Raw genomic sequence first — 16,771 nt, 5'->3', positions numbered from 1 at the left:
AACCTTCTTTTTTACCAAATAGGGAAATGATTAGTTCCATTCATTCATTACATGGTGAACCCTGAGAAAACCCCCTTTAAAAAGCCTTTCGTTCTTTATGCACCACTTATCTGAAAACCCACAGACCCACCCCACCCATTTAATCCCAAAATCTGCCCCCTCCTCCCCCAGCGTCTGTACCTCCACACGTCCCACCGCCAAGTGCGACCCCCCCGCCCTCACTTCTGTTGGCCAGGCCTCCAGAGAAAGCAAACAAAGTGGAAGTGAGTTGGGCAAACATGGATCTGAACACAGATTTGTTTGGTGTCTGAACCTCTTCACCATCTGCAACGTTGATTTTCCGTGGCAGATCAGATTCGTCTGTTTGCCTCCTCCTCGAAACCAGAAATCAAAACATTTCACCCCCACCAGCAGACACCCAGAACTGCACTTGCAGAATATTTTAACGATATCCAGCTCCCATTCGACCCGTGTTCCGAGTTTCTTTTTTGCATTAAGCAAATGCCATTGGGATGAAATGATCCGTTAAAAAAATAAACCCCCAGAGACGGGATCCATTCTCCACTGAAGTTTGGCCGCCATTGAAAAACCTTCCCGCAATGCCTACTTGCTGAATATAAACGCATAATGAATTCTCAGCTAATTTGTTCCCTTATCTTTTTAAATTACACCCCGCGAGATTCACGGGGAGCGTAATGACATCCTCTACTTGGTGGTTCATGCGGCCTGCAAGGATCAGAGGATCTTTGTGTGTTTGCTTACACAACATGCACGTGTACGCACCGTGTGTGTGTGTGTGTCTGTGTGTGTGTGTGTGTGTGTGTGTATAGAGCTGTGAGAACTCTAACCACAAGGCGACACTGAAGCGGGGGAAAGAGTATAAAAGCAAGAAACCTGTTATTGTTTCACCCACATCAGCACCTTGTCATTGTTTTTTATACACACACACACACACACACACACACACACACACACACACACACTGTGTATTGTCCTTCTTAGATTCCAAGTCATGCACTCCTTCCTTGTGTTTGATCAGAAGCCCAGGAAAAGCTCTGCGTGCGTGCGTGCGTGCGTGCGTGCGTGCGTGCGTGCGTGCGTGCGTGCGTGCGTGCGTGCGTGCGTGCGTGCGTGCGTGCGTGCGTGCGTGCGTGCGTGCGTGCGTGCGTGCGTGTGTGCGTGTGTGTGTGTGTGTGTGTGTGTGTGTGTGTGTGTGTGTGTGTGTGTGTGTGTGTGTGTGTGTGTGTGTGTGTGTGTGTGTGTGTGTGTGTGTGTGTGTGTGTGTGTGTGTGTGTGTGTGTGTATACACTGCAGTGGTCCTTCCCATGACCAAATCCTGCACAAACCCTTTTACTCACTCGATGTTTAAGAAGACAGAGAAATCTTGGACGCTCTGCTGGAACAAACGTGCCTGCCAGCACACTCAAGTTGTGCTTCTACTCTTGTGTCTTGTCTCGGGGGGCTTTTTTTTTTTGGAGGAAGAGAAGGAAAATCTCCCCTCGAATATAAAGACATTTTTGTTTATTTCCTTGGTTATGCCGGGGCTGGATCCGATTAGGTTACAGTTACAATTTAAAGGTCAGGGGTGTAAAGTATAAAAGTGAAATTTGAGTTATGGGTTTGAAGGCTCAGAGAAAGGAACTCTCCTTGAAATTACCAGAAGTCTGCAGACCACAAAACCAGAAAGGCTTTGGGTATGCCAATCTGCTTTCATCATTACCATCATTTTCGCAGAGCGAGTGAACCAGCTGAAATCAAACAATGGCAACCTTCATATGTTAGAGCCAAAGCTCTTCCTCTGCTAACTAGAGGCATTGACTCTGAAATGAAGGAGATATTCATTTAGAGCCAGAAACTATTGTCACACTAAATTGGTTAAAATCCTGCTTGAAAGAAGGATTCCACTGGCACAGAGCAACATAAAACCAGAATAAACCAGAATTACAATAATTCTATTTGCATGCATACGGTACGTTCCCTCTATGACGTCATGTGAAGATCAACATAATCACTGATCCACTAATGTATATTGTTGATTAATTTTTAACGACTCGTGAAGCAAGAATGTTTTTAATCTTGCTTACTTGTTTCGGCTGCAGCCTTCCAGACATCTATGTGTGTTGGTCTCTATCAGGTAAATGACACATTTGTATATTTATTCCAATTTTAATCAATTATTTAATGGTGTTGTTGTTTTATTTATTTAATTTTGGCACATTTAGTCATCTATGTTCAAAGCCTTTGACTTTCTGTTCATTTAATTTGTGTAATCTGAAGATTGCCCACAATTCTCTTAATTGTCTTACACCAGCTGCTTTCAAAGCATCACAGTTTGACCCTTGGCACTCATATAATATATATGGTATGTACAAATCTGAGGATCTGAGTGGCACCAGTCAAACAAAATGTATCACAAAGAGGACAAAAAAACCCCAAATATAAGCTGCACTGGTTTATAGGTTGTATTTATTTGGGAATTTATTACACAAATTCCGAGACCAAGAACAAACATTTAATCTGGAAAGGCAAGTTATTAAGGCTCATGGAGTAGTTTGATGTGTGAAACTTATCATCGGTGGTGTGAAGACCTTCAGGTAACCTGCATGTTTTATAAGTTGTCTATAAGGGCAACTTATAGTCTGGAAAATATGGTATTATTGTGACTTTTTCCTCTCCCCCTCTACCTTACTTGCCTTGCCCTTCACATCACATCCCACTCTGCACGTCACACCCGGCAAGGGGCTTTTCACCGAGGTCGTCAACCTTTCACCTGCAGCGCTCTGCCATCGCTGCTCTCACGTCGGGATGGAAGTCACCTCTTCCTCCCACTCATCCCCTCTTCCCCTCTCTCCTCTCTTTAATCTCTCTGTCCTCTCATTTTTGTCCATATTATATGTACCTACCACCGGCCTCTTTGTGAAACATGGACCGTGTAAAAAAAACAACTTAAAGTAGCTTCTGAGACTAAAGGTAAAATTGAATTTGCAGTAAGATTGATCAACCTGGAGGCACAAGGCATTTAAAGTTGGAAAAAATTTGATTCTTCAAGGAATTCCAAAATTGGAAACATTCAAAACAAGTGATTTCTGCCACCTTGTTGTTTTCGCATGTAATTTTAAGATTGCTTTGCCACATATTTCACTTTCAGAACTACAACAATTGCTCTGTTCAGTATCTAAATATTTCCAAATGTTGTCATTGGTTATCCCTCAGGAAATGCTCTACATGCAACATATGATGTGTACAAGGTGCACAATGCACAACTGTAAATGTAAGAGTTATGAGATTAAACAATGGAGCCTCTGTTGAATGATCATCTTAATCAAATCAGGGCTTTTGGAGATTTTCTTTGGTTTTCGCTCTGAAGTTTATCTGGTGTCTCATTGTCGGCTCTTTTTCTTCTTTACAAAGGAACTCTTCAGTAATTTTTGTGAATGCATGATGAAAATTCACACTGGCGCCACGCAGGTTTGTGAAATAGGTTTTTCTCTTGAGTCCAATACATGATGAGCGAGGTATTGGTTTGGGACCTTTGATGACGACATCCCCAGCTTCTTATTGTTCCTTCAACTTGGATTCATATAAACTCCTGATCTTTCCTTCTCTCATCCTTCATAATGCTTTCTCTCTACCCAACTCCTGAGCAATTGTGGGTTGTTCATATAAACCTTGCAGAAACGTAGACATTTTGCTCTCTTCTTTTCAGACAAATCATTACGACATACCTTCCACTGTGTCGTCTGTTTCTGATGAAGATGGTAGAAAAATTGCCACATTTCAAAAGTGTTCCCCAGCCTTGTGTTTTGACAAAGGTGCAATATGTTGTGAAAAACCTACTTGCCTGAAAAGAAGAAAGTAAAGATCCTTCGCATCACGGCGAAGTGCAACCCCGTGATCAATCCATTCATGTTCCCACCTTTGTACGATGCCTTTATTCCCTCCGTCCCTGCATGTCATCATCTTGACAGCTCTGGCTAAATGAACCGTCCGCCAGGCTATCATGCTAGCTGTGTGTGTGATGGAAATGGGAGATGGAGGGAGACACACAGTGATATAAATGGAGAGCTCCCTTACATCTCAATCCCAGGTGCTCACATCTTCCCCAGCACTTCTTTTCTCTCTTCCACGCCGCCTCTTCATCGCCCCCCCACCTCTCTCTTTCCTTGACCTGATCTACCTTTGTTGATCTGCCTCCCTGAGTTTCTGCCACTCCGCCTCCACCATCTCCCCCTTTCGTCTATCCATCTTCCTCTCATGTCCCCCTTTGATGTGGCGATGCAGGGTTATCTGGGGTTCTCGTCTGAAGGGGGGGGGGGGGGGGGGGGGGGGCAGAGAGGGAGGGAGAAAATTGAAGAGGGGAGAATGAGAAAAGAAGGGGAGAGGTAGGGGAGTAGCCCGGGTGAGAACTTTGTTTCATCTCTCTCACCCCGATGCCCCCTCCCCTTCGTCACTGTTGCTTCTCTTTCAGTTCACCCTCACCTCCCTCTTTGAAAAAAAAAAAAAAAAAAAAAAAGGAAAGCAAAGTCTTGGCTGTATTTTGGTCAATAAAATATCCCACTGTCCCCTCAGGATGAAAAAGTGAGTGTGATTCCAGTCAGCAAATCCCATTGCCACGGTTTAAGCGAGTGGTGAAGCGTGGCAGAAAAGCAGCACGACCTCGAGTTCGCATGGTGCACTGAAGATGTCTCATTTTCTGGCTATTTACAAATAAAGTATGATACAATATTTGCATGCATTTACTGACCGACTGTCCTAGACTCAGACATTTGTATTGACAGACAACAAAGGTGGATTGCTCTTGTTAATATTATATTATAAAGCCATTTTTTATTATTGTCTATCTACTAGTGGATGTACAGATGAGCCATTTACTACAGGCATGGTTAATTGTTTTAAGAAAAAGTTAAATTTTTATAGATGTAGTTGCATCTTTTTCAAAACGATGCATTTGAAAGCAGATCTTAAACCCGCCTCAGAAGCAAAAAGTTTTGAAGTTGAAGTGTGACGACTGCAAAGAACAATGCTCATGAAGCATGTGATAACCTACATTCTTCAGTGGGGAGATATTTTGTCCTTCTATTTTCTTGTGTTGGTGAAAGAACATGAATGCACCGGGGGGATGAGCGAGACGGTGCTTGCTGCCAACTACCCCCCCCCCGTGTCCAGCAGGTCACGATCCTGCCACCCAGCCCACGGTGTCGCCTGCCAACTCTTTTATAAATTCTCTCACACACACACACACACACACACACACGCTGCTGCTGTACGGATAAATGCACACGCATACACTTGAGCCGCTCACACATACTCTCCACAAACACGGGTGTGTGTGTGTTTGCTCATTAGGAAACACTCAGCGCTGTGCAGACCATCACAATCCTGAGAGCAAATGAACTGATTAGTGTCTGATCAATACCAGCAGCTCTTCTCGCATGTTTGTTGTGTAATTAATACAGACTGCTGCGTGAATGCTGCAATGCATCTATAGATATTGTGATTCAAGCAGATAAACAGAGAAGAGAGAGAAAAATAATAGAGATGTCAAAGTTACGAACAATCCACATATCTTGTTGACGGCTGGATGACTTAAGAATTTTACATTCGAGGATAACACCAAATGTCATGAACATTCATTCTGCATTTATTAAGGATTTAAGGTGTGGAGACATATTGGCCCACATTCATATTACTTTGATGATCAGTGGAAATTAAGTTAATGAGATATTTTAGGGGGAAAATGTATTAAATGTAGCTCATAATCGCACAACAATGTCTCGGATTACATATTAAAAAAAAAGAAGTATCAAGAGTGTTTGCGGTCTTTTTCTGAGTTGAGACACATAACAGTGCTACAGCCACTTTGACGTGGTGACCAGGCCATTGCCATGGTAACTGGTCCTCTGAGAGACTCATGTCACGACCGAATCTCACACACGCACACACACACATTAATGGAGTATTCCTGAAGGGGCCTGCACTTTGCTGTAAGACAATCACAGAATCTCACTGAAAGAAAACTTTACTAATCTCAGCATAATCACAATTATAGTTATATACTATGTATGCACAAAAACATATTTCTGTATATGTGTATTTAATTCTTAATGGTTCTAATTTAGTGATACAATACAAAATTACAGATGTATAATGTATTTCTATCACACTTTTCATTGACATAAATCACAATAAGACACAATTAGAATATATTTTTGTTCATGTATCTGTAATAAATTGAAAAAGATTTCCAATTTCACAGTGGTTTCCACTTCCATGCTTCCACTGCGGCGGGAGGAACAATTAATCCACCAGAGGGCGCCACTTTAAATCAACACACTGCTGAAATAAAAGAAGAAGAGGCACAGTGAACTGTCACTCCGTCGCTCTTTGAAGACTCCCGACATTCCCTCTTTATTTCTTCTCTCAACACTGCCCCCCTTTGCTACCGGTGGTACTGCAACACATGAGTCTTTATCTGTAATCTTCCAGAAGATATCTGGAAGGATGTATCATATATCGTATTTATATATACGGACACTCACACACATTGACATTGGTTTATATGTAAGGACATTTCCTGCAGAAACTTATTTTGCAGAGACTGTACTGAGTCGACACTTTACAAACCAATAAATCCATCCGGATGCACTTCAGCGTGTCACCGCAGTTTGCATGCTAACTTGGCTGAACTCAGGTGTGCGGGGTCTTCCTGTGGTCGCCTGTCCCCCGCAGGATGTGTTGATTAGTTTGGCCCAGGCTGAGCCAGATCGCCTGCTGGCTGCTCTGCAGACTGTACCAATGTGACATGAGGGTGAACCTATGTTAGCACGACATGAAAACCTGTGGAGAAGCAGCACAAATACAGGACAAGCTACGGGGGGCTACAAGGGGCTGTTTAGAGGACTTTTTCTATAAAGAGTTACACCAGCAAAATAATTTTAAATCAATCCCATAGAGATCGTTTGATGATAAAGGAACCCGACCCAGTGCAATATAGCACTGGAGACCAGTCTCAACATCACAATTTCAAGGTCTTGGTCTTGACTTGGTCTCGGTTTAGATGATCTTAACTCCAACACTAATAAAATCTGACTTAAAGATCCTACAAGCATTCAAAAGTGTGTTCAAATGTTGTCTTTTTTCCAAGACATCGTCAATCCTCAGGTCCTGTCAGAAGCTTTTATTGATTCCAAATAAATTGTGTTTCTCATCGTTTCGAAAGGAACAATAAACCCTTGATTGGGAAGAAACTGTGTGTACTATGTTGTACACCATCCCCAACAAGCTGCTGGATGTGCGATTCTACCATGCTCACAATTAGTCATAGAAAATATACCATATGAATAGATATCAGAGTAGCATTGTGGGGAATCTACACACAAAAAACTCCCCAAACATATAGGAGTTACGATGTTTCAATATGGTTCGTTATTAAACTCCTTTATGAACTTTATTTGAAAAATGACTTAGTGTATTTTATTTTCGGCTAAATAAAATAGCCTGTTATTATTATTAAACTTTTTTTTTTCATTTTTGATTAACTTGAAAAAACATGTTTTTAATTCATCTGTATTTTGTCTTTGAGTATTTGTCCAATAAGTCTTAAATTAATCTATTTTTTATTTTCAATACATAATAATATTATCATGTCATTTTGTTTCCTTTGATTTTGAAAGACAGCATGCTTCATTATTTCTAGAGTATTCTGAGTCTGAGAAGCTGATCTAAATTTTTAGTTTTTGCATATACAATGATATTATTTTCTTATATAATTGAATTTTCGATCTACATGAACTGAAACTTATTTATTTGAGTAAACTTTGAACATCATTTGGTCATCCTGAAACTGGCCAAACTTCCTTCTTTTGTGGAAACAAATCAACATTTGATCCATAATATGCACCATGACATATCTAATTATTAAAAACTGACTTGGAGATAACACTTCATGGATAGTTTCCGCACATTATGTACAAAGGAATTTCTCAGCTTGATCATTTGGTCAAATATACCTTATGTTTCCTCTTTTATTTTCCCTTATCTGCTAATTAAGTAGAATTTAGTATAAGATTAAAAAAAAAAAAGCTGTGACTCCATTGTTATTTACACATCCAGCTAGAATTAGTTCAGAGGTATGCTTTATGCACACTTGGTAAATGTAAATCCAATATTCTCTTGGTTTAATGTAAATTAACCGATTCCTTCAGGAATAATACCTCTTTTTAGCTGCTAAAAACTGCTGTGTTTTCACCGCTAATTGCCAACTTTGTTGTTTGTTGCTCAGTAGGGAACTGCAGCAAGAAACTGACTTGAAGTGATAAACGTTCACCATAAATAGACCGCTTCACCCGACAGCAAGTGTTGTTGCATACACAATCTTTGCAGTATATGGATTTTTACTTTAAATTTAATCTTAATCTTCTAACGACTGCAACTGAAATGAAGTTGTTGTTGTGTTGTTCTCTTTCACTAAGGGCAAGCTATGTAGTGTTTGTCCCCAGCAATCTTAAAATATGCACAGAATACATTGTTACGACTCACTGAGAAAACCGATGAAGACTAGCATGCTGGGCCACGACGTGGCACTGTTTGTTTTTAGAATGACACCACAGACACACACAGGTGTGCAGAAATACGCTATAAACAATTCCGAGTACATTCATTAAGGACAAATGGCCAAGTTGGGGTGCTATGACGGCGACTCTCAAGTCCCAGCAGAGTACTGACTGTGAGTCATGACGCTCTGGAGGCCGCCATTGTTGTTATTGTCCATTGACTCTATAACTATATAATACGGCCGTGGTGCACGTGCGCAGTTGCAGCCTTTCAGAAAATTTCTGTCTTTTCCTCATTTCCACGGACACTTGTAGTCTTCTAAAAAAAAATTGTGACTCCAAAATGGGGATTATAGTTTGAGATATAGTATTATAAAATGTGTAAGCAGTATACAGGAATCGTGAAATGCCAAAGCACATTTTACTGAACCGAAGTAAAGTTTGATGAAAATATTGAACTCCTCCCCAAGTTATTGTTTATTTGCAAAACTATCAAGAATAAGACAGTTTGTGACGATAAACTTTATATTACCATAAACCTGTCAAAACAGAGGTGAAACATAATGTGAACATAATGTGAAAAAAAGAACAAAAAAATTCACAACAATAAACGCTGAATACTTCAGCAGTAGACAACCATTCTAAATGGTGGCGCCCATCGATTTGACAAAAGGCCGCCTTTTCAAGCAACTGGGAGGTGATTCTTGACTTTTCCAGAGTGATAAATGAAACATTTGGACACGAGACCAGTTTTAAGAGGACATTAACCAGACCAGTGGCATTTTTATCGGTAATGACCGACTGTCCGACGTATTTCGTATACTGTAAAAGAAAATTAAGAATTGTAATATTTTCAAATTTTATGAAGGAAAATCTGGAAAAATGTCTCATTAACATTCATTTTCTCTGTCAAAGTACTCAAAATTGACAAAAGAAAAGATAGACATGATCCCATGGTCCACCAATAGAATATAGATTCACTCTTGTCTCTGTTTAAACTCCACATTTTAATGATCACGAACCTGATCATCATCATCATCATCATCACGTGTTTTGGAAGCTCATGATTTCCAGGCTGATGATAAACTCCGATTGTGTCTGAGTAGACGCTCCGACGTAGGAATATACGAAGAGGCGCCAGCCGAGCAGAGTGCGACTGATTGACACGTCGTGAGCATATTTAAGACAGATTTGGACAGATAGGTGGCGAGAGACCGAGGAGGCCTTGGAAGAGGAGTAATGTAGGAGTGGGTGAGAAGGACGGGGAGTGATGGGACTGGAAGGACGGATTGAGGGAAGAAGAGCGCATGCAGTGGAGGGATCCTGCAGTACCTGTGATGGATGAGCTTTAGCTCAGGTGTGACGGGGCGACCAAATTAAATCACTGAGCAGACAGCAATGAACGAAAGACAAGGTTATCACTTTCGCTCCCCCCCTCCTCCTCCTCCTCCTCCTCTTCTTCCAACTGTCTACCACCCTCAGTCTGAGTCTCGGCAGTCTGTCCTCACTTCCCCATCATCAGGCCTCTGCTGATCAACTCCCACTCTGGAGGGAGAGCCGGCCTTCACTTCGGCATGATGCTCACAATGTTTCAATCATGTTGCTCGGGGGGGACGGTTTTATGACATCACTTTCTTTCTCTCGTCAACTTGGCTGATAATGCTGAGTTCAAGGAACAGTATCCCTATGTAATTCAAAAGAGAAATCAAATCATGATACCACTCCGAATTCTCGGGACCAAAGAGGCCTTCAAATAATTGAGACAATCCATCTTGGAAGCCACTCGCAGGAACCTGCAACTAAACTAGAGCTGGGACTTGAGAGCTGGTTGTGATCCAGTTCAGGATCCATCGTAATCATAAGTCTCTGACATTTATTGATTTGTCCTGCTCATGAGGACTTCTTCCAGGGTTAAGAGGCCTGACGTCTGTAAGCTTGCACAGAAAGCTGATGGTTGTGAAGTTTCTTGTCAAATCACCATAAATAACAAACGTAAAATGCTGAAAAATTCAAGCTTTCAACATTAAATTCTAAAAACGCTATATGTTGCTCTTTCAGCGCTGCTGGTCTGAAGATGAAAGTACATCTATATTTACACTTATGTAAATGGAGTTTTGATCAGAAGTTAAGGGTATTGATTGGTTGGTTGCATGTCAGCACAATATGTGAAATAACAATAACAATAATAATAACAATAATTTAAAAGTTATTTTATTTATGCACTTTGGAAAAAAAAAAGTGAAATGCTAAAAGTGAAAAACAAATTGTATTGCTCCTCAAGCCTTTGGTAAGAAGTGAATTTTCTTTGGTAAATAGATTTTTTTCATGTTAATCAGGAAAATTAGACATTTTATTTATTTATTTATTAACGTGTACAAGAACAAAACCAAGAGAAACAGTAAAACAGATGAACATCCAAATGAGTTCCCCAGCATTCAAGCAACGCTCCAATGTGCTTTACATGTTCGAAAACTGGTCAAACGTTTTCTAATCCTTCCCCTACACAAGTCACACATTTTTTTCTTTTTTGTCAATGTTGTTGTGTCCCTACAGCCAAATAACAAATATCAACATTGACAATTTATTGCACACATTAAAGCCCATCCACCAATCATGACTGCGACACCAAAGCCCACAAGCCCTTGCCCTGAACCTCGCCAGAATTAACCCTTTATATATGTATTTTTTTAAACTGCATTAAGTTTGATAATTATTTAATCTCATTTATTCCATAATTTCACACACTGGATGGTGATACAGAATCTCTTGAGAGTGGTGTCGACTTTACAATTCACTGGCGCTACCTTCTTTAACTCATGTGTAGAAACCTGTAAAGAGTTTGAAGTGATTTGTGTTCTAACAGATCCATAGCTTTGGCTGAAGCTTCAGGATAGTTTGTTTTGGACGTGTTTTATGTTTTATGCGAGGTTTCCAGCAAATTTTGTCCTCGATTATTACTCCAAGGAATTTGTATTGATTCAGTCTTTCTATATCTACCACCTCTATCTGTACCTGAGTATCTTTTTTGTATTTTATAAAAAAATTATATAGACAAGTAATTTAATTGGTTTATGTACCATCGTTTGTTTGTTTTTGTCTATTATCTATACATTGACGTCTTGGTTCATCAACTTTCTCCTCCTTGTTGTAGACATACTCTTATTGGGGCTGAAGTTTTGAGCTACAATTAGTGGGGAATTTCACACTCTACATTGTATTATGGCAGCTTTGACAAAGGAATGGGTCCAAATGTGTGGCAGCACATTAGAGATGACCTTTTCTTGTAACATAACAGCGTTTCTGCCCAAGAACCAAGTCCATGAAGGAATTACCTTTTTAGTTTGGCGAGCAACAACAGCAATAGCCTTGACAGAGCCCCACCCTCGACCTCATCCAACACTTCTGGGATGAAGTGGAACGCCACTAATGCCAGTGTGGTTTAGCTGGAGAAAATCCCAGAAATGAATTCTGAAAAGAAGGGAGGCGACCAAATCACAGCCCAAAGTGTTCCATCATTCCCTGATTAATAGTTTTACGTCAAATCTTTAACTCAATGAAAAATGAGCTGATGATCCATATAGTATGAGGAAAATCTTTATCAGGAATCCAGGTTCACGGAGACGTTCTTTGACGAGACATGCTGGAAGCAGGAAGAATCCAACCTCAGACCTTGACCATGTGAGCGGATCTTGTTTTGTGGTGGACATTCCAAAACAAATTTCACTTCAGTTGGCAAAAACAATCAGGTTTTGGTTTTGCCCATTTGTAGAAGTTCATGACAACCGAGGAAATGTAATGATCCTTGTGGTCAATAAGTACAGTAGTAGAGCATGACTGTGCTTCAAGGTCAACGCTCAAGTCAACATGCCATCAAAGGAGACGTGAGAATTTTAATGTTTCCATTTCAAGTGAGACAAGGTGATTTTTGAGGAAGAAAAAAAAAAATCTGTGAGATGTTGAAAAATTCCAAAACCGACAAGTAAGTAGATTTCACAGTATTCAAGCAGTAATATTCGCAAAAGCACCAGTTAAACCACATTCATTCATTCATTCATTGTAAACATATAGCACATATTGAAATTTACAGGTGCTCCTCCTTTGTGCATCAAAAGTATAAAAAGGTTTAAGACAATTTAAGATCAAATATAAGGTAACATGAAACAGAATTGGATTTCATGAAAACATCAAAACACTAATGTCCGGGTGAAAAATGTGTGTCTTGGTGTTTTCTTTCCCAGGATGCTGATTGGCTATCATTGCTTCATGCTTCTCGCTACACTGCCCCCTACAGGTTTGGCATCCTCATAGCAGCTCTGAACCAGGTTTGTATGTGGGTCTCTAAAAATTAGTGTCTTCATTGTTGAGTGTTACTGTAAAATTGTAAAAATCCAAGAATGTCATCACACACAATTCATAATTAATAAATGATTAAATGGCCAATGACACGTTTCTTCGTCTTCCAAATTCTGATGTTTGATGGTCAAAATTTTGAGGCTCTGAGGCAGCACAGGAAAGAAAAAAAACATTATCAGGAAACACACTTCATCACTATATCCATAATTAAAAGTCAAGCATGTTCACAATCAGGTACAAGCCCATCACCTTTAAAGGTGATGTATTTTATTCTGGGCCTAAACCATCTCCAAGTTCCATTCAGGTGAATGTGAAGTGTTCTATGGCCCATGTAAGAAATATTGTTTTCCCAGGATGTCATATTTTACTAGGATTAATCTATTAAATTCAATGTAAAATACTTATATTATTTACTTATATTTAAACAAAATGTAATGAAGATGAATTGAAGTGGTAAAGTAAACTATAGTGAACAACCACATCAATGTATCAGGTATGACCATTCCATAAATGAAAACCTGTAATTACCACATTGCTAATGATGCTTTTGTTTGCTCGTGGAATGCGACAATCGTTCACATCATGAAATATGAACACCACGTAATTGATTCACCATATTCAAATATACAATATATTCCCCTCTTGAAATTGCTTCAGCCAAAAAGAGGATGTCTCCTTCACCTTCATCCTAAATCAGACTCTTTAATTAGCTTGGACATTGGTTTTTCATTACTATTCTGCACAGTGGTCCACCTTTCATGGAATTGATTCATTATAACTGTAATGAGTGAGATCCATAGAAATGATGAGGGCACAGTGTTTCCATTGCGCCGGGTTTCATTTCCATCATCATCATTCCATTTTCATTCATTTGTGGACAAAACATGGACGCCGATCAGGACATGACACGACAAAGTGATTCGCGGGAATTGCTCGGTTCCTTCCTGCAATATACAAACGTGTTGACAGCGGAGGCTGCTCTAATGGCGACTGTTCTCTAACCCCTCACCTCTCACCTTTGACCGACCCCCGTGGCCAGACGTAATGATCTGTCTCCACGCTAACGGTGTTGACATCGAGGTCCCCTTGTCGCCGTGTCACGAACACAATGACCGCCTTGTTTGGGCTAAAGGGCGGACAATGGAGAATGGTCCAGATTGTTAAAGAGGTTGTGACTTTATAACTTGGGGGAAAAAAAGATGGATGTTGTTGGAAGTGAAGCAAGTGAAAGTGAAGGATTCATGAGTCATTTGGGATCGTCTCACATGAAAGAGGTTGATTAGGCAGGAGGAAAAGCATCTAATCCCTTTTTTGTTTCCTGACACATTCTGAGAGTTTTGCGGTGTTTCTTTCATGAAAACGTGACTCGCGTAATTTCGTCTGACAAAAATATGACACCACAAAATAAAAGCTCAAATCTATCTGCCAGTTAAATCCAGGCATAGACTGAGGGGATCATGCTTCCCACCAAATAAAAGATCCCAATCTGCCTGCACGTCTTCTGTAACTCATCCTCACAAATTCAACTAATAAACAAGCAAGAATAAATTAAAATTCTTTTTTTTTTTTTCCAGAGTTTTTCATGTTTTTGAAAGTCAACACTAGCTCTTGTTTCTCAATCCCACATCCTGAGTGTGCTAATGCCAGTGTGTCTCTGTGTGGTTTGCTTTTGAATTTACTCAAACAGCAGGCTGATCATCAACCGTCTCATTATGGTGTTGATTCTCGGTCTCCCCACAGACAGTGCTATTTACCCAGTGTCTCCGAGCAGAGGGAGAAGGGTAATGAGACTGATGTGTGCAGGGGTGCGTTCTGGGTAATTTGTTTGATACGAGAGCTGATGGGAGGTGAAAGGATCAAAAGATTAAAACAGCTTTTTTCTTCCCTCCCAACTTCAAGCTCCCTTCATCTATTTCTCTCCGTGATTGGAAACAGTCTCACTTATCGTCGGTTTCCATCAACTGAAGAAAGAAACTCTCACCTGTAAAGGTGCGTATTCACTCTCACTCGACCTCTTCATCCAGTTTGGGACATAAGGCCTCAATAATACTTTTCCACTCAACCCTGTCCTGAGCTTTGACTTGTGCTTCACCCCATAAACCATCTCTTCCAGCTCTTTCATTACAGTCTTTAATAAGATAGTTTTTGGCTTAAATTTTCTCCTTCCAGTTTGATACTATCTCATGGAATCTTGAAGATTCCATAACATCGCAGCCTGTGATTTTTACTTTCACATGACAGTCTTCTTGTAGAGCTTGTCATGTGTGATCTTATGAAAGACATCAACCTTTTTCATATCTCGTCTCATTACTCTCGAGCACACTGAACCATACAGAAGAACAGCATTAACATTGCTGCCGTAAAGCCTGATCTTAGTTTAGATTCTGTATTTTTTGGAAAAGTGTGTATTGAAACATACAAAATCACCACAGAGCAAAAACAATATACAGCCCCTTGAGGGTCCTCTCTCACCTTTGGCCTTCTACTCCCTCATTAGCTCATTTTGCCCCTTGACCTCATCACAGGTGAAGCCCAGAGGGGTCAACATTTCATCAGGAGGACTCAGGTGACACACAGGTGTGGCTTCCTGACTTCATCCAAGCCCTCACTCTTTTATGTCTTCAGCAGACCAAGAAGGGCATGTGCTCATGCAGCCATTATATCTAAGCCCTTTTCAGGCCAGTAATGGAGATGATGACGAGATACATTTGTATTAATTTTGCTTACAAAAGGAGATCACCCAAACTTCATGAAGCAAGAGACCTTTGAGATCATTACACAGATAATTACAATACTCCCCACCCTCCAGCCCCAATAGAAGCAATAGATGATTTCTGGTTAAAAATCTACTATTTTCTCCACATCAACACTCCAGTAACCTGCACTCTCTCATACACCAGTGGTGGGATCTACATAATAATAACTTACGACCTTGACTAACAGCAAATTATCACAAACACGCTAAAACAGTCTGTTTGTAATTTAACTGTTGACAAGTCGCTGTCACATATTATGAAATGTGGCAGATTGTAGTAAATACAGCTCCTGGGTGATACTGATAGTCTACCCTCCTTCGTAGTAAATCCTCCTCGGCAGCAGGGAGGCAACGACAGAGGACGAGGGGTAGAAGATAGTAGAAAAAAAATTAATCTGCAAAACTGAATTTATTGCTTATAGAAAGTAACACAAAGATAAAGATTAAATTATTAAGGGTGACAATTCGAGAGAGAGAGAGAGAGAGAGAGAAAGAGGGGGAGGAGACTACAGGACAGACAAATGTCAGTGTCATGTAATAACGGCCCTGATTGTAAACTTTATCGAATAGAAAATTCTTTAATCCAACCTTAAACATAGAGACTGAGTCAGCCTCCCTAACTGAACCTGAGGTCTGGTTCCACATTAGAGGAGCCTGAAAGCTGAAAGTTCTGCTTCCCATTCTGCTTTTAGAAAACCAAGGAACCTACAGTAAGTAGCATTCTAGTCCATAAATATAGATCACCTCATTAACCAGGGACTGAGGTAAATGAAAAAAATATTATTGACATTATTCTGTATCTAACTTTGTTACATCAAAAACTCTCTGTTTCAATGCTTTTTCTTTTTTCTATATTTGTGTCTAACTGCAATACTAGAATATGGCAGCTGAATGAACATTATTAAGGGAGGGAGACATTTAAAGTTACCAAGTGAAATATGCCAAACCATTTTAATTTACAATAAATTCAAATTAATGCAACAGACAAGCTTGTGTTGTTCCCATGAAAGTATTTTTCAATGAAATAAGAAGAGAGAAAGGCTATCAGCTTGTTGACATCACTCACTGGAACTCGGCCTCGCGGGGCTTTGCTGCTGATGAAACGGATATG

Source organism: Blennius ocellaris, assembly GCF_963422515.1.
Source record: "Blennius ocellaris genome assembly, chromosome: 2".
Taxonomy (NCBI): domain Eukaryota; kingdom Metazoa; phylum Chordata; class Actinopteri; order Blenniiformes; family Blenniidae; genus Blennius; species Blennius ocellaris.
Note: the sequence above shows the minus strand (reverse complement) of the source record.